The sequence below is a fragment of the Canis lupus genome, chromosome 13 (assembly GCF_011100685.1).
Source record: "Canis lupus familiaris isolate Mischka breed German Shepherd chromosome 13, alternate assembly UU_Cfam_GSD_1.0, whole genome shotgun sequence".
In the NCBI taxonomy this organism is placed as follows: Eukaryota; Metazoa; Chordata; class Mammalia; order Carnivora; family Canidae; genus Canis; species Canis lupus.
Window position 1 is genome coordinate 18,502,711 of NC_049234.1, and position 24,383 is coordinate 18,527,093.

At 39.1% G+C, this 24,383-nt stretch overlaps 1 long non-coding RNA gene across 2 annotated transcripts in view; it reads left to right on the plus strand.

The window, feature by feature from the left end:
• LOC119865399 overlaps positions 1–24,383 on the plus strand; it is a 259,911-nt gene that overhangs the window by 227,964 nt on the left and 7,564 nt on the right. The window contains exons 1-2 of one of the 2 annotated variants that reach the window (XR_005368588.1): positions 15,355–15,425; positions 15,555–15,670. This is a non-coding gene — a long non-coding RNA (uncharacterized LOC119865399). Of the gene's footprint in view, positions 1–15,354; positions 15,426–15,554; positions 15,671–24,383 lie in introns of those variants that run through there. The other variant, XR_005368589.1, reaches the window with a different exon arrangement.

Genomic DNA, 24,383 nt, shown 5'->3' on the forward strand with positions numbered 1-24,383 from the left:
AAAAATAAAAAGCAATGCTTTGGAATCATAGACAGTACAAAGAAAAAACAGTTACCTTATTTGTACTATGGAAAAGGTGATTTAGAAATAACTTTTTATTCATTTGTCACATATATTTTTGTGATATTGGGCCCCAACCTCGTGGTGATAGTCTGGTTTCACCAGAAGCCCTCTCCTTGCTGAAAAGTAGTTTTCTACTCTAAATCCATTCTATTTTCACTTATGTTGATGAATAATGCAGTGTTGAATTGCTTTTTTTTTTTTTTTTTCTGGTTTAGTACTAGCATAGGAACTTTCCTCTAGAATAATATCAATTAAAATTCTCTGTGGCAGATGTGGGTTATGGACCTGGTCAAAAGGCATAAACTCTCAACCCACCTTGTGATTGTTTTAGTAGAGGATTTCCAAGCATTACTTCGAATGACCTCAGCCATGCATTGCAGATAATGAGGGAGACACAATTTCATACCCAGCTTCTTAACTCCTTGGCTGCTGTTGAAGGTAGCTTTATTTTTCATTTGGTGGACTGGAACATCCCCTCAGATTAGAGAGAAGGAAGCCCTTTGTACTTTATAAGCACAGCTCTGTCAAGAGTGAGTAATAATAGCATGGACTCTGATTTTTATAGTCAATTTTATTTCTACTTTAAGGAACAAGTTCTTCATCACATTTGTAAGCAGAAGCAGAATGGCTCTCGGCAAAAGTTAAAGCATGAATAATATTAGCAAGATAATTGGAATCTATACATTTAAATCTAATTCTATTTGATTTCTTTCCAAATAATTATTAAGTCCTTACTATATACAAAAGAGTATGTTCAATGCATATATGTTGATTTAAGTTTGTCAATGTCCATTATCTAGATTGGTCCACCAATATTGAATATACTCTCCCAGTTTTCTGCTGTTCAACTAGTCATGAATAACTTCGATTTCCTTCTTGTCTTCTTCTTGTTACTCATAAAGTTTTAGAGCCTCTTATGTTCTTAGAATATATTTGCTTAAGTAAAAGCTAATTTCATGAGATGATTCCAAGAGTACCTCAAAGAAATCAAAAAGAAATGTTTTCTGAAAGAGCTAGGCTCTTTCTTTCCTATCAGAATGATCTGAAATTGACTAGTGTGACAGGTATATTGCAGTATGTCTTCCAATGGTCCCTGACTCGTGGTAGTCACACCCTCATTTGATCCCTTCCCATCCAATGTGGGCTCACCCTTTGATTTACTTCTAAACATTAGAATAAGGAAAGATGATGGGATGTCACTTCTGTAATTGGGTTACATAAAATTATGACTTCTATTTTGCTAGCAGAGTCTCTATTGCCTTCTCAATTTGCATACTGTCATATTAGGAAGGTGCATGTGGCAAGGAAGTAAGAAATTCTAGCCAATAGCCAGCTGGAAACAGGCCCTCAGTACAATAACTGCTGAAAAACTGAATTTTTCCAACAAGCCTGTGAGTATGGAAGTGGATCCTTTCCTAGTCAAGTCTTCAGATGAGACTACAGCCCTGACCAACACCTTGATTAAAGTCATGTTCCCTGCAGCACTGGTCACAATAGTCAAGATGTGAAAACAACCCAAATGTCCATTGACAGATGAATGGATAAAGAATATGTAGTATATGTACAATGAATATTATTCAACCTTAAAAAAGAAGAAAATCTTGCACTATGGAACAATACAGTTTGACCTAGAGAATTTTATGCTAGGTGACATGAGCCTGTCCTAGAAGGACAAATACTTTATAATTCTACTTATATGAGATATTTAAAATAGCCAAGTCCAAGGAGGCAGAGAGTAGAATGATTGCTAAGGGCTTAGGGAGGGGGGAAATGGGGAGTTGTTCAATGGATATAAGGTTTCCATTATGCATGATGAATAATTTCTAGAGATCTACTGTACAACATCATGTCTATTGTTAACGATAATATACTGTACCCTCAAAAACTTGTTAAAAGGGTAGATCTCATGTTAAATGTTCTTACTGCAAAAAGAAGAAAGAGCATATTGTCAAGGGAATTACTCTGAGCGTGATTGGAACTTAATACTGCTGGGGAAATGGGAAATTGAATAGAACAAGCCCAGGGGTTGGGATAACTCAGTGACTATCCATGTACTCCCCAGTTATTCATTGATTAAGGACTTTTGGAGGTAAGTAGGAGGCATTAATTCCTCCAGAACTTCCAGACTTTCCCATAAAGAAATAGAAAGGGTTTCCTGGTTGGAGGAAGACCTCAGGCAATGAGTCAATGGTGCTGGTAGTTGGAAGTTGACTAAGCAGGCATGGATGTGATTAAGTGCTGGAGGATATAGGCAGGGTAATCACAGGTATCTGACTCATTATGCACAACTCTTAGGACTCTTAATTCCACCTTACAAAAGAGGAAACTGAGTGAGGAGGAGTGGAATCCTTGCCAAATCCTGCAGTTTTTCTGGATCAGAGCTAGGATTAAAAAACCAGTGAGACTATGAAATAAAATATTTCATATAGGATTGTTGTGAGGGTTAACTATACATAAATGTACCTAGCAAGTAGTGAGCACACAGTAGTCAACAGGCATTCCATAATTGTCATACTTTCATACACCTGGAGTTTTCCAGCAAGACCCTGGACAGCATGGCATATAAAGGACCTGGGATTGGGGACCTGTGTCCTAATCTCAGCAATACCAACAAATAATAATGATATGGAGCACTGCAATAAATCCACTCTTTTTTTGTGTGTGCAGCGGTAAACAGAAAGAGACGGAAAAAGTTACTGTTCTTCCTCTGTAAATATAATTTTTTAAAAGATTTTATTTATTTATTCATTCATGATAGACATATAGAGAGAGGCAGAGACACAGGCAGAGAGAGAAGCAGACCCCATGCAGGGAGCCCGACGTGGGACTTGATCCTGGGACTCCAAGATCAAGCCCTGAGCCATAGGCAGGCACTGAACCACTGAGCCACACAGGGATCCCCCTGTAAATATAATTTTAATGATAGAAGAAAATAGTAACTGTACTTAGAAATCTCAAAATTAATGAAAAATTAAGGCATCCAAATTCTTTTATGTGACTATTAACATTTTTGTGTCCTCTCTTTCATTCTCTTTCACACACACACACACACACACACACACACATGCCCTACTTTACCTGGTTGTTATCATAGTTTATGTATATTGCTGTATGCAGCATTTTATTTTATTTTATTTTTTTATTATTGGAATTCAATTTTCCAACATATAGCATAACTCCCAGTGCTCATCCCATCAAGTGCCCCCCTCAGTGCCCATTACCCAGTCATCCCTACTCCCCGCCCACCTCCCTTTCCACCACCCTTGTTCGTTTCCCAGAGTTAGGAGTCTCTCATGTTCTGCCTCCCTCTCTGATATTTCCCACTCATTTTTTTCTCCTTTCCCCTTTATTCCTTTTCACTATTATTTATATTCCCCAAATGAATGAGACCATATAATGTTTGTCCTTCTCTGATTGACTTATTTCACTCAGCATAATACCCTCCAGTTCCATCCACGTTGAAGCAAATGGTGGGTATTTGTCGTTTCTAATCGCTGAGGAATATTCCATTGTATACATAGACCACAGCTTCTTTATCCATTCATCTTTCGTTGGACACCGAGGCTCCTTCCACAGTTTGGCTATTGTGGACATTGCTGCTAGAAACATCAGGGGTGCAGGTGTCCCGGCGTTTCACTGCATCTGTATCTTTGGGGTAAATCCCCAGCAGTTGTATGCAGCATTTTAATACAAGTTAGAATGATGTAGGAAAGCATCTGTCGATATACCTTTGCCAATCCAGTGTGTTACCAAATTTTTAAAACTTTTTCTCTCTGACAAGTGAAAAGGGTACTTCAGTGTAATTTCTCTTGCTTGTAAGACTGAATATCTTTGCATGTGTTTAAGAGTCACTGCTATTTTCTTTCTTTAATAATATGCATTTTCCATTGAGGGAGGCGGAATTCTAAGAAAAGAACTCAGGTCACCTGACCATTTGATTTCAGCCTTGTGAATCCTTGAGTGGAGAACCCAGCTTCACCACATGAGACTTCTGAGCTACACAACTATGAGAGAACAAATGATGTTTTGTGCTGCTAAGTTTGTTATTACACACCAATAGAAAAGTAGTGTATCCATGTTTCTGTATAATGTCCACATTTATTTTTCATATCATCACAGAATATCCCATGAGTGACACTGTTATAATTGAACATTTAGGTCAACTATATTGAACATATAGTTGAACATTTGGGTCGCTTTTAATTTTTTGCTCTTATAAACACTGCAGCAACAAACAGGTTCATGGACATAGCTTTACCCATTTTTTATCATCTAATATTTATTTTATCTGCTTTTATATCGAACAGATAATATATTACTGGTTTCAAAAATCAATGTAAAAAAATGATAAAAACTGAAGAATTTTCTTCTCACTCCCATGCCTTGGCTATATACTTTTCTAAGATCCAAACAATCCAAGTATTAAATATTTTAATCCTTCTAGAAATTTTTTTTGTCTAAATGATAGCATATAAATGATACTACACTGAGATGCCTGGGTGGCTCGGCAGTTGAGCATCTGCCTTTGGCTCAGGGCGTGATCCCGGATTCCCGGGATGGAGTCCCGTGTTGGGCTCCCTGTATGGGGCCTGCTTCTTCTCCCTCTACCTATGTCTCTGCCTCTCTCTCTCTCTCTCTCTCTGTCTCTCATGAATAAATAAATAAAATCTTTTAAAAAATGATACTACACTAAATGAATGTACATTGTTAGGTAGCTTGCTTTTTCACCCAAACAATGTATTTTGGAGATTGGTCTATATCAGCACCTAAATAATAGCCTCTCTGTAGCTGAATAGCATTCTATTATATAAATATGCCATCATTTATTTAACATTTTTGTTATTCAATCATAAATGCATAATAATTTATTCTGTTGTATGAATGTACCATAATTTATTGATTGATGAACATGTTGGGGTTTTGGGAATTTTGTTCCTGGTCATCATGCAAGATAATATGGAAGTGTCCCACAAGGATAACCAGAAAAGCTAGCTAAATGTTAAAATATATATATATGTATATATATATATATACACATATATATATATATATCATATACATATGATATCATGGTATAAAAACACACAACACACACAGACACACACACAAATATTGGTAACATATTGTGACCAAATGGGCCTCAAAGATTCAAAGATTAAAAACAGACAAAGCTTTTGACGGAAAATATGTGGGTGGATAGTATATTTCTATGGGTGGGTCTATTTGGTAACGGTTTGACTGTGCCTGGTTTTACCACCTGTTCAGATGAGAAGATTTTTTTGTCTTTTTGTAGCACTGATAACCAGGAGAAGCCATTAAAAGCCACTGGTTATTTTATTTTTCATCAGGCAATTTTCAAGGTTTTAATTTGTTCGGTATTTTTTTTTTACACTGTGTTACATATAAGCAACTTTAATAGGTGATAAATGTACAGTAGTTAGACTTCACCTGCCTAGACATTTTTCCATTTTATGCTCTATGATCTGAAAAAAGTGCTTTTTGAACTGTATAAGATTTATGTCTACTGTAAACATTGTTTAATTTTTTTTGCTCTTGATTTAAACAAAAAAAAGTTTTGTTGAAAACGCTATTGAATATTGCAATCTATATAGTGTATTGGATGGCTTCTTTTGTCAACCTGATCTCCTATGTTACCAATGTGTATCGTCTCCTTCTCCCTAAAGTGTACTTAATCTTTGCTTTCTTTGCACAATGTCTTTGGTTGCAAGTCATAAGCCTGAGGCAAATAAAATTCCAGTAATTTCCAAGAATGTGGTGTTGGTGCTTTCCTAATAAAGAGATAATTTAGCTCAAAAAATATATATATATATTTTATCTATATATCTATATCTATATCTATATCATCTATATCTATATATCTACCTGATATCTCTTCCCTAGATATTATCTACCTGAAGGTATTAGAGAGTTAAACAGAAAGAAGGAATTACTTGGTTACTTGGTTAGGAGCTGAGGGGAATGGAAACCCAGGACTGTGAGGCCAGCCTCTGAGGGTGCTTTAGACCTGAGTGAGAATGCTGAGGACTTTGTGAACAACTTCATGGGACAAAAATGTTAAGGGCACTCCAAGGTGACCCTTCAACTTTGGGCTGGGACTCCAAAGGGGTAAACACAAAGAATGAATGAATTCCAGTCCCAAGGGGCAAGCCCTTACAGGATCTGATCATGACCTCATAATTCCAGAAATTGGATTGAGATGATTCAAGATTGCTAATAGCTCTTGGTGGAAGCAAAGGTACATCTTCACTGTGAAATGTAACCACAATTGGCTTCACATTATTTTTAGAAATAATTTTACAAATAGAAAGTTCCAGCCACCAAAACCAACCAAACAAACAACAGGCACATGAGGAGTGGTGACAACCTGAAGAAAAATTAATAGAACTGATAGGAAATAAACAGATCTACAGGGCTCCCAAGAATTCAGAGACTGACTTAAAACTCAGCATTGTTACTGTGCCCAAGGCAATAAAGGAAGAGAAAATATTTTCAGTGGAGGATTGGAAACAATAGTTTGCAATCTTTGGTCTTACAAATAGGGCAGCAGTGAATATACTTATGCAAGTATATTTGTAGAAGAAATATGTAGATGTGGTATTTCTGTGTCAAAAATATTTGCAATTGTAATTTTGATAGCTACTGATGAATTGTCCTCCCTAGAGGTGCTACTAATTTACATTCTTACCAGCAGTGTAGGAGAGTGGCTGTTTCCCTACATTCTTGACAACCCATGTATTAACAAATTTTTGTTTATTTTTATTAAAAAATTTTTAAAGATTTTATTTATTTATTCATGAGAGACACACATGGGGGGGCACAGAGACATAGGCAGAGGGAGAAGCAGGCTCCCTGCGGAACTCGATCCCAGGACCCCGAGATCATGACTTGAGCCAAAGGCAGACACTCAACCACTGAGCTACCCAGGTACCCCTAACACATTTTTAAAGTATTTCCTAATATAATGGGTGGGAATGGTATCTCACCATAATTTGTATTTGCATTTATCTTCTAAAAAGTTTGAACATAATTACGTATGTTTAAGGGCTATTATTTTTCTCTAAATACTCCTTTAATTTTTCTATTGGATTGTTGGTCTTAATGTTTATGGGAGGTTTTTTTTAAGTATTAGGGAAATTGGCTCTTTTTTCCCTAAGATATAAAATGCAAATATTTTTCTTGTTTTGCTGTTGACAATTTCTGACTTTGGTTACTGTAGGTTTTGCTATGTCCAGATTTTTTATTGTCAAATTTTCACTTTTTTTTTGGTTTTATTACTTCTGGTTTTTATATCATGTTTAGAAAGACCTCTTCCACTTAGAGATTGTATATCAAAAATCACTACAGTGTTTTCTGGAACTTTTATAGGTTCATTTTTAAATTATTGATCTCACTAGACTTTTCTTTCAGTGGCCATCTAGTTATTTTGTACCATTTACTGAATAATCCTTCTATTCCTCATTGATTTGAAATGCCACCTTTATGATATGCTTAATCCCAGTGTACATCTGAGGCCATTTTTTGAGTTATTTTCTATTTATTGGGTCTGTCTCTTCATCTATCCATCATATATCTTGCAGATTATTTTGCTTTATACGATATTTTAACATCTACTAAAGGTTGTCCCTTCTCAATATTCTTCTTTTTTAGAATTGCTCCGGATATTCTTATTTATTCTTTTGTATTGGCTTTGGAATTTGCTCTTTGTTTCCCAAATAAACCTGTTGGTGTATTTAGTAAAATGACACTACACTTATAGAGTGATTTAGAAGGAATTGACATCAGTTCTTTCCATCCAAGATCATGGTATGCCTTCTCATTTGGTCAAATCTGTTTGTCTCTCGGAAGAATCCTACAGTTTTCTGTAGTGCCTTTATAAATGGGGTGTCTCTCAATTGGATGAAAGCCCCCAGATGTGGGGTGACTATTGGGTAGAAGCTGTGGCATGGGTGGTGAAAGAATTCACGTAGGGCAGAACCAAGGGAAATAGAAGTTTATTGAATACACTCAAGGGAGCAGTGGGCAGGACGCCATGGAGAGGCTGTCAGCCATGAGGAGGTGTGGGGGGATTTTAGGTTATATGCATATAAAGCCAGTAATGCCAGTTGGCTCTTCTGAGTGGCAACACCAGTCTGTATTCCTATGAGCAGAGCATGAGAATTCTTATAACCTCCCAAACTCCCTACTAATATCTATATGAAAGATTTTCTATGTGCTTATCCCTTGCATTTTAATTTCTCCTGTGTATTGATTGTTCATGTGTCTTTTTCTAAGTATTCATTTATAATATATCATAAGATATACCAATTTCACCTTATTGCTAGATAGGTTTTTCAATATATTATTCATGTTTGAAAGATTTGTGATGTTCCTTCAAGCATTACAATTTTGTGATTTAAAAAACATTTAAAAATTATTCCTATCAAGAGTTTCTACTTTTTGTAAAAGGGATTTACTTCTAATTTTCCCGCAAGCTGCTTGTCTAAATACAACAGAGAAGTAGCTGAGAATTCTAAAAAAAAACTAGGATAGGGACTAGGAGGGGCCAGGAAGTCAATGTAGGCACAGCAATCATTTTAGAAATATATTTGCTCACTCATTTAATAAACAACTACTAAACTTATTATGAGCTGGGGACTGTAATAAATGTTGATGATACAGAGATGAGTAAGACAGTCACCTCCCTTAAAAAACACATGTTCAGTAGAGGAGAGGGGAGTGTAAAAACAGATGAATTGCAAGTATAACTACAGAAACATTAGCAAAGCCCTAGGGACACAGGTTTCTTCCATTATGTGACTCAGATTTTCCAGTGTGAAATTAATGTGTTTATTATATTGATGACACATTTTCTGTCATATTAGAAAAGAGAAAAATAAAAGAAGTAGAGATGAATCCATTGATTGTTGGTTTTAGTCAACAAATATTTACTGAATGCCTCATTTTGTCACTGTGCCATATATCAGGGATACAAAAGTGAGCAAATGTTAAGTGATAACCTACAAAGGACAAAAACTGTTGTCTGATTTTTAAAGCTCACTATGATTCATATAGCACAGTGAGCCAGAATATTTAACATATTCTTTAGTCATCTGTGTTGGATGTCGGAGATCATAGTATGTGTGTATACTTGAGAGTAAGCATTTCAGTTTTGTTGGTTGTGGCTAAGAAATGCTAATTACATCTTGTTTTACTAAGAATGAACAAAGCTATATTAAAAAGAAGAAATATTTCCATAAAGCAGGTGATTCTGCTTGCATGGATAGTGACCTGACCTCTTGAGGATGTCCACAGACAGAGATGTAATGCATAAAGTCAGTCCTCTTCAGTGATTTTCCACCACTACCCCAGGCAGAGAGACATCTTCCATGTGAGGGAGCTGGGTGTATGCAGATTTAATGGTATGTGATGGCAGAGGTTGTGAACAGTTTGTAAAGAATTGTAAAAGCTAGAAGTAATAGAAGTTTTTAAACTAGATATAGTCATTTTATTTCTAAGGTGATAATGGGGGTCCTTTAAAGCCCAGAGAATCTAGGGAAGAGCAATTTAGAACCGTTCTTTTTTTTTTCATATATATATATATATATATATATATATATATATGATAAAGATTTTGTTCATTTGAAAGAGAGAGAGCACAAACAGTGAGGAGAAGGGGGAGAAGGAGAAGCAGGCTAAGCCAGGAGCCCAACCTGGGGCTTGATCCCAGGACCATGGGACCAGGGGATCATGATCCTGAGCCAAAGGCAGATGTCTAACCAACTGAGCCACTGAGGCACCCCTGGACTATTCTTTCTTTAAATCCCCTTGAGGAAACATATTGGACTCTGAGTTTGCCTCCCATCACCCATTCCCTAATTATGGAGCAGCCCAAGCTTGAGATGTGACTGACTTTGTTGGTAAATCAACTGCAATAACCCCATCCTTCCTTCCATGTTAGCTGGTTTCATTGGCAACCAGGGAGGCCTTTGTGGAAGAGGTAAATCAAGTTAGACTTTTAAGACAGAGTAGAATTTTGATAAGTGGAGAGCAAATTACGGGCAAAAGTGAAAAAATAAGAATATGCAAGGTTTGTTCAGGGACGGTGAGCAAACGTTTCTCAGCTAGAGCAAAATGTTATACTGTCTATCTCCCAGAGCTGCCCAGGTGATTAAACTCAATTCTTGCATTTAGTAAGCAATTATTGAATGACGCCTAGTATGGTACTAAGAAATAGACAGGCTTCAAAGAAAGTTGCCTCAAGGTTGAGAAACCCCACAGCAAAGGTAAACCCATTGATTTTAGAACTAAAAAGACCTAAGATATAATCTAACACAATCCATTCATTTTCAGGTCACAGAAGCAGAGGCCCAGATAGCTTAGGTGAATGGAAGCAGTAAAGTACGCAGGGAAAAGAACAAGTTGTCAGAGTCATTTAAACTCTTTTACTTTAATTTCCATCAGCAGAAAGAGGGCAGTAATAGCACAAGAAGCTGTCACTGCTGCCCAGGGAGACAGCATATGCAAAGCGTCAGGCACAAAATAGATGCCAAGTAAATATTCCCTTTCATTTTCCTTCTTTCCTTTATTGATAGCAACATAGAAATTCTATGGCAGACTTAGGAATAACTCTACCTGACTCCAGAACAGCTCCCTCCTGCACAGTACAGCAGTCCATTGTTAGAATCCCAAGGAAGGAACCACAAAGGCCTCTTTCTCCAAAGAAGAGGAGCTATATTCAAAAACTCTTACTTGTTGTCTTAATCACATACCAATCTCATTCTCTTCTCTAGACCCATGAACGCCTTGATTCTGAATCCCCACTCCTGTTCTTTTCCATCTATCTATCCAAATCCTCTTTTTCACTCATTTATTCATTCAGTTATTTGGTCTGTGTAGAGTCAGGGAGTCATCAAACCTTTATTGAGCACTTATTATGTGGCAGGCACTGAGATAGGAGTTGAGATTACAGCGCCAAAGAGAAGAGCTGCAGGGAGTCTGGCAGGGGCAGTCTAGTTTAAGCACAGATATGCCCATACCAGGAAAGTTAAGGGATGGTGTTGTAGAGGTAGGGACATGATATCTTGGGAACATTGGACAGAGGAGACAAGGTGTACCTGCAAGATCTCTGCCATTATTCTCCTGTAATTACATACTCATCCTATTCTTCTTTGCCTCCTATTACACATAGAGATGGCCACACACAACAACTGAGCCCTTACATACATATACTACTTACTATCAGTGCAGTGATATCAGGATGTGGATAGGTATAAGGTGTATATGTAGCCAGAAAGGACCAAGGCAATCCAATCAAGGTACCTCAGGTTTATCTAGAAAAGTAGTGAGCATACCCAGGGGTAGAGGATGGATAATTCCATCACTAACAGACTTTGATAAGGGCCTCCTGCAGTATTTCTAAATCTTGGTTGCAGGTCAGAATTATCAGGGGAGCATTTGAAAAATAAAGATGCCTGAACCCTATCCTAAACTTATAGAAGCAGGATCTTTTGGGATGAAGCGCAGGCATGTGAATTTTTAAGTGACATGTGGTTGATTCTGATGATTAATTAGCAGTGTTAGGAAGCACTGGTCTATTTTGTGCCAGACATTTGCAGAACACTGAGAATACACAAGCAGTCCTACTCATGCCATAGAAGATAAGTCTCTGTCCTAGAAATACTGCGTCAGGTGGAAGAGACAGGCAAGCAAAGATACACAATCAACCAGATCAGTTTTTAGATAGAGACAAATACAAAGTGTTGTTGGATCACAGATGAGAAGGACCAACATACTTCTGGGAAGTGGAGAAGCTTTCTAAGTAATGTTGCATTTGAGACAAGATATAAAGGATGAGCAGGGGTGCCTGGGTGGCTCAGTTAAGCATTTGCCTTTGGTCAGGTCAGGATCCCAGGGTTCCAGGATCAAGCCCGGTATTGGGCTCGCCGCTCAGCAGGCAGTCTGCTTCTCCCTATACCCCTCACGCAGCTCTTGTGCTCTCGCTCACTCTCTCTCTCTCTCAAATAAATAAGTAAAATCTTAAAAAAATAAATAAAGGATGAGCAGGAGTCTCCCAAATGAAAGAGGTGTGGAAGGATATCCCAGGCCTAGGACTGAGATCCTCTAGTTCCCACAGGGCTTAGCCAGTAGGTGAGATGATCTGCAGGGAAGTCTGAGGGAGAAGAATTAGGGCACTTTGATCCTGGGAATGGGCTCTTAGGTGTGCTTGAGGTGGAGACAGTGATTTGATGGATTGCGTCACTGATTTATAGCTGTTTCATAGACCATTTTTATTTCTTTCAACTAGACCTTATACCTACAAGACAGTCAAAAACAGAACTTGCAATGGGAATATGCAAGAAAGAAAATTCCTTAAAATTTGAAGCCAAAGGAAAGGTTATCACAGAAGGGATAAGTCTATAGAATTCTATGGAGTGATCATAAGAAGGGGGAAGGGCAGAAAGGGGTGGCGTCTTTCGGCAAGGGCAAAGCATGGGGATGGGAGCAAGGTCTGCATATTCTAGGATCTTCAGGGTCAGTGTGGCTGAGGCAAAGCACCAGAGGAAAGGCAGTGGCCATGGATGAGGTCTGGGAGAAAGGTTTGCTCCAGGCTCTTGAAAGGCCTCTGATGCTCTGCTGCAGTATAGACTTAATCCTGTTGACATTGGTGAATCCTGGTTATTTTATGCTGAGCAGTGACAGGGTCGTTTTTCCTTTCTGAAAGGTAATTCTGAACGTATGTATATTTTCTTTCTCCAACAGAATTGTAAGCTTGCTGTCAATAGGGATCATATCTTGGCTATTTTTTGTTTTTCTTTTTTTTTTTTTTTTGCTATCACCTCTAGTGCTTAGCAAAGCAAGAGCAAGGGACACATGTTGAGATGTCCATAGTTAATGGATTCACTAATTATTTGAGCCATACAAACCCATACTCAAGTCAATGTTGTAATACAGATATTATATCCTATGTGGTGCCTGATACTCAGAGATCTCAGGCAATCTTCCACTATGCTTCTTCATGTAACATGCACGCAAATCACCTGGGGATCTTGTTCAATGAGGATTCTGATTTATTATGTCTTTGGTGGGGCCTGAGATTTTGCATTTCTAACAACCTTCCAGATGCTGTCGTGCTGCTGCTGATTTAGATTTCTACCTTTTGAGGGGTAAGGAACTTGAGATGCGCCTACATTATTTGGAAGAGTTATAGTGGGAAGGTCATCTGTGAACTGTAGAATGTTCTATTGAGATTATGGAAGTGAAGAAGCCTTATCTGGAGAGGATAAGACTCCAGAGAGCTCCCTTGGGACTAGTTTTGAAGGTAACCACATGTCTTTGAGGCCCCAGGGGTAGATATTGATGTTATTTGCCTTTAAAGCAGCTTCTTGTGCTGCTGCCAGTTTCTTCCTTGCTCTGCTAGAATTGAGTTCCAAAGAAAATCCATTAGTAACAGTGGAGTTGATAATAGAACAGCAGATTAAGTCAGAGGGCTCTACAAACAGCATGCTATCAGCGTGTAATTTGTTTAGGTCCACGTAGAATAGTTTTTTTCTCAGGAATTTTCAAGTTTGAAATTTGATTATGGGCCACTTAATAAGTTCTTGATATTTTCCTCTTCTTTTCCTCTGTGAAAACAATACTCGTGGCCATATAATGATAAATTGGAAGTCCCTCAGGCCTCATCAACTGGTAAGCATCAAGATGGCCGCATTGGATAGGCTAAGTCTGGCCGCTTGGTGCTGCTTATCAGTGTGAACAGGGGCTTAGTCTTCATTTCGATGTTTCCTGACCTTTCTTTTGGCTCTCAGAGCAGCCTTAGGCCACATCTCCTACTGTCCCAGTATTAATGTGCGTTGTTACCTGCACTTGCATCTTTTGGCCATGGACCCACCACAGCTGCTCCGTCTGAGATTGCTCCTCACGACACTACCAGTCTCCGTTGTTTCCACTCCATGCATGGGTACAGCCATTGCTCACTTGGACCAAAGTTTGGAGATAGTCCAGGGTAGCAGCGGAATTAGCTTTGGAGACAGAATGTTGCATATAAGCTGTGTGATTTGCGCACATTCTCTAACCACACTAAACCTTAGATTTCTTAACTGTAAAATGAAGTTAACTGCAGTTCTGTAATCTCAGGATTGTTGAGATAATAAGGTAATCCACCTAAGCTCCTAACTCTTCATTCTTGGCTTGATAAACATTGACCATTATCCTCACTGCTTTTCACTATCATCCATGGTCCCGGTCTGGATGAGCTTCATTTTTCTTTGGATACAGCTGAGACTAGTTAGTTAACAAGTTTTCATGACATGGCTGATGGCTCTGGGATAAGAGATGGGGATTAAATCAGGGGGAAATACACTGCTGTTTGATGTGGAGACACTCAGGCATGATAGACCCAAGTGCGTTCTCCTGGGGTCCCTCTCAGGGGTCTCGTGGCATCTCCAGGACTATCTTTGTCTTTGAACTTATCTAGACTTCATGGAGTCCAGGCTCAGAGATGAATTTTGTCATCCTGGGCTCCATTTCTTTTTCCAGAATCAACTCTTTTTTGAGGTTACTGACAGTAGGAATCTCCACTCTCTAGAAAGAGAGTCTTTATCCTACTCTGGCATGTCACCTGACCTTGAAAGGAAGGCCAATGCCTCTTTGCCCCTCCCAGTCTTGCCCCAGGGTTCACGATGTTTCTTTCATGCAGAGGACAATTGAACTCTTAAATCATACTTAATCTCTATTCAGGCCCACAGGAGAGATCATCTCTTATAATAATAATAGTAGCAACAAAAACTAACTTTTCTCTTGTTTTCCTTGCACCACTGCCTCTAAAATAATCTTTCTTAAACATGCTTCTTATTATTCCACTTTCTGCTTAAAGCCATTGTGGCCTTCCTGGGACTAAGGTGACGGAAATTTATGTTACCATAAGCAGTTCTTTATATGTGCTGGTCTTTTGTCCTGAGACGCTCTTTGTTTCTTTGTTTTCTCAGAGAACGCCCATTCAGCCATCATGGCCTGGCTCAAATCTGACTTCCTCTGTGAATTCTTCCTGGAATCTGGCTGTGTCCCCTATCCCAGACATCACCCAGGATCCCTCCTCCAGGCCCCCTTGACACTCTACACCTTATCCCATCACATGGCAACATATGATAATTCACTTCCAGTTTTGCCTCCCCAGTGTCAAGGGCAGCTCCAGGAGGCAGTCTCCAGTCACAGGAGCAGCAGTGAAGGAACTAATGCTTACCTCACATTTTACTGAATTGTTTTTTGTCTGCTGTCTCTTCTGATCCTTCCTATAGGTCTGTGAGATAAGTAGGACGTACTACTGTGATCTCTGCTTTATATGTGAGAAAAGGAGTCTCCAACAGGTAAGTGACTAGTCCCTGGTCACCCACATCAGCTGATTGAGGGAAGCAGGAAGTAAACTCAGAGTGGGTTCTTTGGTCTGGAATTCCAGTGTCCCTATTCACTCCTTTTTATTGCTTCCATTTTGACAGAAACTAAGCCCTGGTAGGAAAGGGTCTCAAGGAAGACAAGGCATGGGACCAAGGAAGACTGAGGGAGGCAGTGACCTGCTGAGCAACCAGAGCTGCAGGATCACTGGGCCTCACAGGTAAGGCTGTTGGGTATGATAAGAACCATGGGGTGTACTCTTGGCTGACTTTAGGACTTGAGGGAAGATGCTCTTTGATTAAGACAAGGTAAGTGGGATTGGATATAAGAGAAACACCATGAAAATGAGTTTTATGCAAAACCAGATCACACTCAAAATCTGGTCTCAGGCACCACCTCGCAGAGTGTCATTCCTTTTCAGCAGCCCTCTGGATGGCTCTAAGTAATGACAGATTAATTTTATAAAGGTCTTGAACTGCTGCTAAGACTCCTTTTTAAACCTGAAGGCAAAACAAACAAACATGAAGTCCTACAGAGCCGAGAATAAGCTCCAAGGGAGAGTGAGAGCATTGGAAATAGTTACTGGGATGAAGAAGGGGATCATGATGTACCTTGTTTCAAACCCCACCAGCATTGTCAACTCACCCACCTGCAAATCCTGTGGGCAGTCTGAGCTCGGCTGGGGGTACTAGGGGGCGTTGCAGGGAAGATGCCAGGATGGGAGGGCTCAGAGCTATTTCAGACTCAAGGCTAACATTCACGGAGACCTTGAGTTACGTCATGAAAACTGTCTGGACTTTAGGCCCCCTTATGCCAAATGCGGTTTCCAGAAAAAGGATCCACTGCATATTTGGAAGCCCATCAACCAAAAGTTGTCTCGTCACTTTCGTGCATGAGATCTTTTCATTTGTGAAGAGTATATTATTTTGCTTAATTATGGGCTTAGAAGAGATGGCATAGAGCAGTGGAAAAAGCATGAGCTGGGAGTCAGAGCGACCTGGGTCTGAATCATGGCTCTGCCATCCGCGAGCTGTGGGGCCTTGGCTGGGTGGGCCTCAGTCTCCTTGAACATGAATGGAGAATAATCTTGTAATAATGACCTATATTGTTGGGCAGTTGTTAGGACTCGATTGTTAATGCATGTCAAGAACCTTGTCTTATTCTGCTATTCAGATATTTAATAATCAGTAACTAGTATTAACAAAATGTCTGACTTTTAACATGATAACATTTGGTAAATGAAATTTCATGTTCACTGCAGAAATATATATGTAGTTATATGTTATGTATAATCTTTTTTTGCAGGGAAATATACTGTTGATTTTAAATTTCCATTTCCCAGTGGAAATTGCTGTTATTCCATATCAAAACACCTCCCCAGGCTCATTTTCCTTCTTAGATGGAGCCTCACTGTACCCTACTGGTCCTGATTTTCAGCACCTTGACAAATGGTTTTTAAATACTTACAGTATATCTGTAATCATTTATGCCATGATTAATTATTCTTTTCTTAAGGAAAAGTGCATCCATAAAGGAGATAGGATTATCTCTATCAGTCACTCACTGCCTAAGACTTAAGTTATCATCTCCAGTATGGCGATAATATTTAACCCATGTATCTTACAAAGGTGTTTTTTTTTCCCCACTGGAAAAAAAAATCAGATAAGATCATAAGTGGGGAAGAATTTTCTACGTTATAAGTAGATATGTAAATTCGAGTTGTGACGTAATTTTTGCTATAGATCCTTTTACAGCAGATAGGAAATTTCTTTGTGCTCTGGCCACCTGCCTGGGAGTCACCTTGAGGTTACTTAGAGACTTTCTCCACCACCGGATGTTAGGAGATTGGGCAACTTGCTTGAGTAATTTTCTCCTCTGACTCACGTTCCTTGCGGTCCCCATAGTGACCTGTGTACTACCCAGGGGCTATTAAGGAATAGCCCCAAACTTTCAGCTTAGTCTTTTTTTACACAACTTCTAGTACTACCTACCTCAGTGGCCACAGAACAAATCTGTGCAGCTGTTGAATTTGGGTTTGTTGAAATATGAGTACACACTGTTGGAAGGACATAGAGTCTCCACTCTAATGAAACTCTTTCTGTGGATACCAATCTCTCCATAAGGCCCAGTTGGGGTAGAAGAGCATAGTTAATACATAGCATGAATACTAACACGTCATCCAGAGATAAATTTTAGGTATACTTGACCATCTTTCTTTCCTTACTTTCTCTGTGTCTGCTTTCTCTCTCTCTCTCTCTCTCCCCCTCTCCCCCTCTCCCTCCCTTCTTCCCTCCCTCCCTTCCTACTACACTACAACTTTTTAAATCCCTTCTGTTTCCTACTTCCTTTTTACTACACTCTTTCCCAGTCAGTAGACCCACCATGGCATTCCCAGGCATAAGTCATTACTTTTGTTACATGTACTCAGAATGCAACAGTTGTAGAGATCTAGTCCAGGTCTGAGATTCTAATCCCTTGCTCTGTATTATAATTACCTGAAGGACTAAAAGATACTGATGTCTGGGTGTCAGTTAATATCTCAGGGAGGAGGGGGGGAGCTGGACCCTGAGGCTGAAGCTTTTAAAAAGCTTCCAGAAAGATTCTAACGTGAATTCAGCCTACACTGGTTGAAGATATTTGGAGAATGAAGATATGACAAAATGATTCTAAAAATAAACTAAAATAAGATTTATGGCTCAAAGAGCTGCAATCATGTGGTTTGGCCACACTTGCTTGTTTTCTGTCCATCAAATAACAAGTATTTTTTGAGAACCACAGAAAGAGCGGTTGGTTATGTCCAGTCAGAGCTTCTAGATGAGTTTCAAAGATAAGGCATGTGCCTCACTAAACCCTTTTATATACATTATGTCATTCAACCTTATCAGCAAAGCTAGGAGGCCTTTTTATTCCTCCCAGTTTACAAATGAAGAATCAGAGGCACCAAGGGATTGCTTAAATAGCTCAAGTTTTGACCACTAGTTAGAAGTGGAGCCAAGAGGTATGAATATAGGCATTCTGCAGTCTTCCTTTTAATTATCATGTGATATACCTCCTCTCTACATTGAGAGATAAGATGAAAACACAGACATTTACTGGAGCAGTGGTTCTCAACCTTGGGTGCACTTTAGAGTCAGTGGGAGAGCTTTGCAAAAATGTCCTTTGCTCAGGTCACACCATGGACCAATTTAACCCCCCACCAGTCTCAAGAATGGAACCAAGACATCAATATTTTTTAAAGTGTCACAGGTGACAAAATTGAAAACTACTGAACTATAGGAAAGAGAGCAAAACAAATGAGAGTCATTAGGATAAGCTTCCTAGGTAATACTTCACCTGAACTTAGTATGAGACAGAATAATGCCCTCCCCTTGCCAAAGATGTCTGTTTCCTAATCTCAGGGACTTCTGAATATGTTACCTTATATGACAAAAGGGAAGTAGGGGTGTGGATACATTAAGGTTGTTAATTAGCTGATGTTAAAATGGGGAGTTAGTTTGGATTGTTCAGGTGGACCCCATGTACTCACATGGGTCCTTAACTGTGGAAAAAATAGGCAGAGGAAGGAGAACCAGAGAGGTGGTAACATGAGAAGGACTTGGCCTGATTTAGAGGGCTTTGAAGATGGAGAACAGACTTAAGGAGTACAGGTGGCCTTGAACTGGAAAAGATAAGGAAACAGATGCTACCCCAGAGCATCCAGGATGAACACAGCCTTGACAACATCTTGAGTTTAGTCTAATGAAACTCATTCTGGACTTCTGACCTCCAATACTATAAGAAAATGAATTCATATTGTTTAAACCCCTGTTCATGGTAATTTGTTTCAGCATCAATAAGAAATTAGCATAGGTGTCTTAAAAAGGAAGAGTTTAGAGAAATGTGTGGTGAGTGTGAAAAATACCCATTTAACTGCAGATTTGATTTTCTGTATTTAAGTATCTATATACTGCCACACCGTACATCTCTGCCCTATACAGTGCATCTACAATGGTAGGCATCTGTAGCCTACAGTTGCATCATGATTCAAACCCAAACCTTTTGGACTCTAGAATCAGTGCTCATTCCAGTTACTTGTGTACTTTTCCTCAAGACTATTTGGCACAGTGATGGTTTTTCTGATCTCTGCTTTGAGCAAAAGGCAAGGAAGCATAATGTCACAGGGGACCTTAGAGCACAGAGAAAACAGATCCTCATTCAAGATGCTTAAAGGAACAAATCACCTCTAATTACTTGGATGTTTAAGGAAGATTGATCTGATAGTTGTGTGCAAGAAGTATTAAAGTAAATGAATGTGGGATAGACAGATCGGTTAAGAAGCTCCACAACAACCTGAGGGTTTGAATTCTGAATGGCTGTGGTAACAATGGTAGGAGAACTTGAGGAGAGGATGAATCCAGGAAACCTGGAGAAGAAAATCAACCCAAGGGAAATCACGCTACTTGAGAAGAGCAAAGGAAAAACAGTCAAAGACAGCTCCAAATTCTCAGCTGTGGCAGACTTAAAGGGTGGTTGGTAGTGCCCCTGACAGAATTGAAGGTGCTAGAAAACAGAACAAATTTGGTCTAAGTGGGATGGGATAGAACAATGACATATAATATAGAATTTGATTGGCCTTTGTTCATGGAAGGGATACTCTAATCCTTGGACTATCCCAAGTAATAAATAATACTGTTTTTATGCTAATGAAATGGCTCAAGGTAGGCCCCTAGATAATTTTTAGAGAGTTGGGACTTTGAGCAATCTACATCTGTGGCATGGAGAAGGGCTGGAAATTGAGTTCAATCAATCATGCTCATGTAATGAAACCCCAATAAAAACTCCAGACAGTGGAGCTTTCTGGTTTGTAAACACATTATTGCTGTGCTGGGAGGGTGATGCACATCTGATTCTCCAGGGAGAGAGCACAGAAGCTCCATATCTGGGACCCTTCCAGATCTTAGCCTTAGGAGTATCCTTTATAAAAAGTATAATCATAAGTATAGTGTTTCCTGAGTTCTGAGAGTCATTCCAGCAAATCATTGAATCTGGGGGCATGGGAACCCCCCTTTTTTTGTATCTAGTCTGTCAGAAGTTTTCATGGCCTGAAGAACCCTGAGGCTTGTGGCTGTCTGGTGGCTAACTTCTGAAATGGAGGCAGTCTTGTGGAAGACTTAACCTATGAGGTCTGTGCTACCTCTGGCTTGTTACTGTCAGAATTGAATTTCTGTTCACCTACTTGGGGTGGAAACAGAATAGGTGGATACTGCATGGCATAAATGTCTGTGGGCAAAACTCAATAATTGTGTGAAACTAATTTCTCCTCAACACCAAGGCCAAAAGAAAATGCTGAGGACATTAAATACAACATTAAAATACTCACACCTTGCTTCTTAATTGACCATTCTGACTTCCCTAATGTCTTTGAGCCAGTGTGATAGAATGAAATATCGGATTCTAAAAGACAAAATGGAGTTTCTGTTATTCACTTGCAATGAAATGGTGGGCATCTAACTTATTGTCTTTGGGCCATAGCCCTTTATCTTTAAAATGGGAGTATTAAGGCCTAATTTGTAAAGCTGTTAAGAGAATGAACATAAAAAGGTAAGATATTGGCACGACAGGTATTCCGTGAATGTTACTTTCAGCTGTCCTTTAAGATTATTTCCAATTGGAATGGTTCCTTCTGAGCGAGATTTTCTTTTATACAGTTCATCAAAAGGAAGTCAAAGTGATTGATGTGGCTTCACTGAACATTCAGTGAACTATCTGACTTTGGGGGGATATGCTGACTCAACCTCTCAAATGTCAGTGGCTGTTAGAGAGTTTCATCTTAAAGAGGGTCTTACTTTAATTGAAAAATTCACAATGTCTGCTGTGCCTGTGAAGGGAAAACATCCCTACAATGCCTGCATCTACTCTCTCTATGATTTCTGCAATAGCTTGGTGCCACATTTGTCAAAACCCATCTTGCTGCAGGTGCACTGTGTCTATACTCTGTATACTCTGAACAGCACCATTCCCATTGGAATACCATAGTGGTATTCACTGACTTGCCTAGGGAGGCCCAGCATGTCTGGGGCCCAGAATAAAACCCAGGCCTGTAAATGCCTTCTTGTCCCCTCAACTGCCTCCTCCTGACTTGCCCTCTCTTCCATTTTGTGGTGAAGTGGTTACGGCTCTGAACCAAATGACCAGCATAGTTTCCTGGAGGAACGCCCATTTATCATTTCCCTCAAACAATCACACAAAATGGTTGGGTGTCATCCCTCGTGTGAATTTATGTCTTATGAAGGAATAAGTTTTTAAAAACACTTGTTTATTATGCCAAGTACTGTGATAGAAACTTATGTGGAATGACCAGATAAGCTTCTGAGGTTTTATTCTATCAATGGTGCAGACAGGAAGGCTGAGCCCCAAACCAATCACACCATTTAGGAGAAGAGACAGGATTTAAAATTAGGCGTGTCTCCTAATCCCTTTTTTCTTTTACTGAAGGTTTATTAACTCACATGGACCCACTTCTGAGAAAGACAGCTACTTATTTCTAGGTAGAATCTGCTCTTATTTTTCTTTTATTCCCGGACCCCATTTTATTTTTTCTAGAAACTTCATTATGATATTCCCTATTCTTTAAATGTGGCTTAGTCAACAGCATATTTTCAAATAATTAGGGAAAGATATAGTGCCAGCTACACCCAAGTGCCAGTCTGTTGGCTTTAAGTCTTTTTTATACCCAGTCTTAACTCCATGGTTGGGTTTAAACAAAAATTTATTCTGGAGGCTTTAGCAAAGCTTACTTCTTTTGCCATCCTCTCTTAGTAAGCAAATCCTGGATGCTTTCCTTGCCACGAGTGCTTAATGGCAGAGTACATCTTGTCACCATCCAAGGCAGATCCTTTTGAGTGGCATATTCTCGTGGCTGGAGGGAAAAATCTGATCCAGATCCCACAAAAAACAGATGGAGTTTTCCATGCAAAACCATTACTCTTGGATTCCTGGCTAGTGGATTTCTGTTTTTCAAATTGTGGGTTTTTTTTTTTCTTCTTCTTCTTCTTCTTGACTCTTGCTCTCTATCTCAGGAGTGATGTTTGATACCTCAAGCTTAAATCTAAAGGTGCAATTGGGGTTGGTCATTGGAAGGATGTATAAGACTTGAGATAGCTGGGACTAGATCAGGCAAATATACCCAGTCCAAACACAATATAATAATATAAATCCCAAATGAAAGAATGGTGGATGTTAGGGGAAGTCAGCTGAAGGCTGTTGGCTTCTAGTAAAATGATGATGGTGATTTGATAACTGGGTTACTGGGATATAATGAGATGATGTCTGTAATAGTCTTAAGGGTGGGACTTTGTTCCTCACAAGTTCTCAATAAATGACATTTACTGTGAGTACCAAGGTCAATGTAGAAACAATGGCAAATCAGATGAATCAGTCACTTCCTAGCTTTTGCCTTTATAAAACATTGTTTTCTAACAACCTAAATGGACCCATATCTAACAGAAAAGCATTTAATAAGTTATAGTGATTATTATTATTATTGCTGTTGATATCATTACCATAATATCAGCATCAAGGGAGACAGTTAAATTGTCAGGTGCTAAATGCAAGGATAGGCACATACATGATGGGATTAAACACACTCCAGAGAGAAAGCTGGTGGTTCCCCATCTTTGTTAGGAAAAGCATAAAGTAAAACAAGAGTCTTGATAGGACTGAGAAACTCCGAGTTCTGATAGAAGCTGTGCAACTTAATTTCTTGCAGCCTCATTTGGATTCTTAAGGATTAGATATAATGTTTTCCAAAATTGCCCAATAAGAATTCTGGCACCCGAGTCCTGACCCATGACTCAGAATCATTCTGGGAGGATGCTAGAGAATGTACATTTTGAATAAACATCCCAAGTGATCCTCATGATTAGGTTAAGTTTGGTAAACAGTAGGTTGAATTAAAGGCCACCTGCTCTAAAATTCCAAGAAAGTAAAAGTTTCCATTAAACAAACCATTTTGCCCAATCTCGATGTCAGAGTGAGAGCTATTAAGTGCAGAAATTGGGTTCTGGTGTCTGTGTGTGCTGTGTTCATGTGTATGCATGCATGTGTGCACATACATATATGCTGTGTGTTCATATCTGTGCACATGTGTGATGTGCTTGTGTGTGTATGTACGTGTGTGTATGTGTGTTAAGGGAATCACTGTAGCAATAAGATGCTTTAAAAATGCTTAAATACAAGGTTATCACTTTCCAGGATGGTTTAGGAATGGCTGGACCAAGGCAGGAGAGATGAATAGATGACCTCATGTCTTTCAGAAACCTATGATTGCATGAGAACGACACAGGTTTTATGCATGATCTGTCCTGTTTACCTCCTCTTGTCTGAAGTCAGTGAGTCATGAAAAACCAAAATTGCTATTGAAATGTCAATTTGGAAGATGTCTTTGTTTTAGTTAGAAGGATTTTTGTGGAAATATGACTTAAGCTTTTGTGTCTCAAAAGATGAGGTGGATTTCCCTGGGAAAAGACTCAAGAAAACCCAAGGAAATGGGAGACTTATTTTGTATTAAATATTTGGAAAAGGACAGAATCTCAATCCATTAGTCATAACCAAATGCCCAGTGATGGTGCTCTTCCTCTGATGACTCTCCTGGAAAGATTAATGGTTTTTACTGTGATCTTTCCTTTCCACTCTGGGCTCCCACCTGCAGTCTGGGTTGCCTACTTACCTCATGGCTGAACTATTCTAATAGTCAAACTCATCTGGTTTAATAATCTCTAACCTATTCCTGCTCCAATCCATTTTATTCACTCCCGTCAGAATAATCTTCTTAAAATTCTACTTTTGCAAACATCAAAATCTTTCTTAAAACTTTAATGGTTCCTATTGTGTTTATAGGTGAATATTATCTAATTAAGTGTTCTCAGATGGAACCTGGCAAGCATCACAGCTCC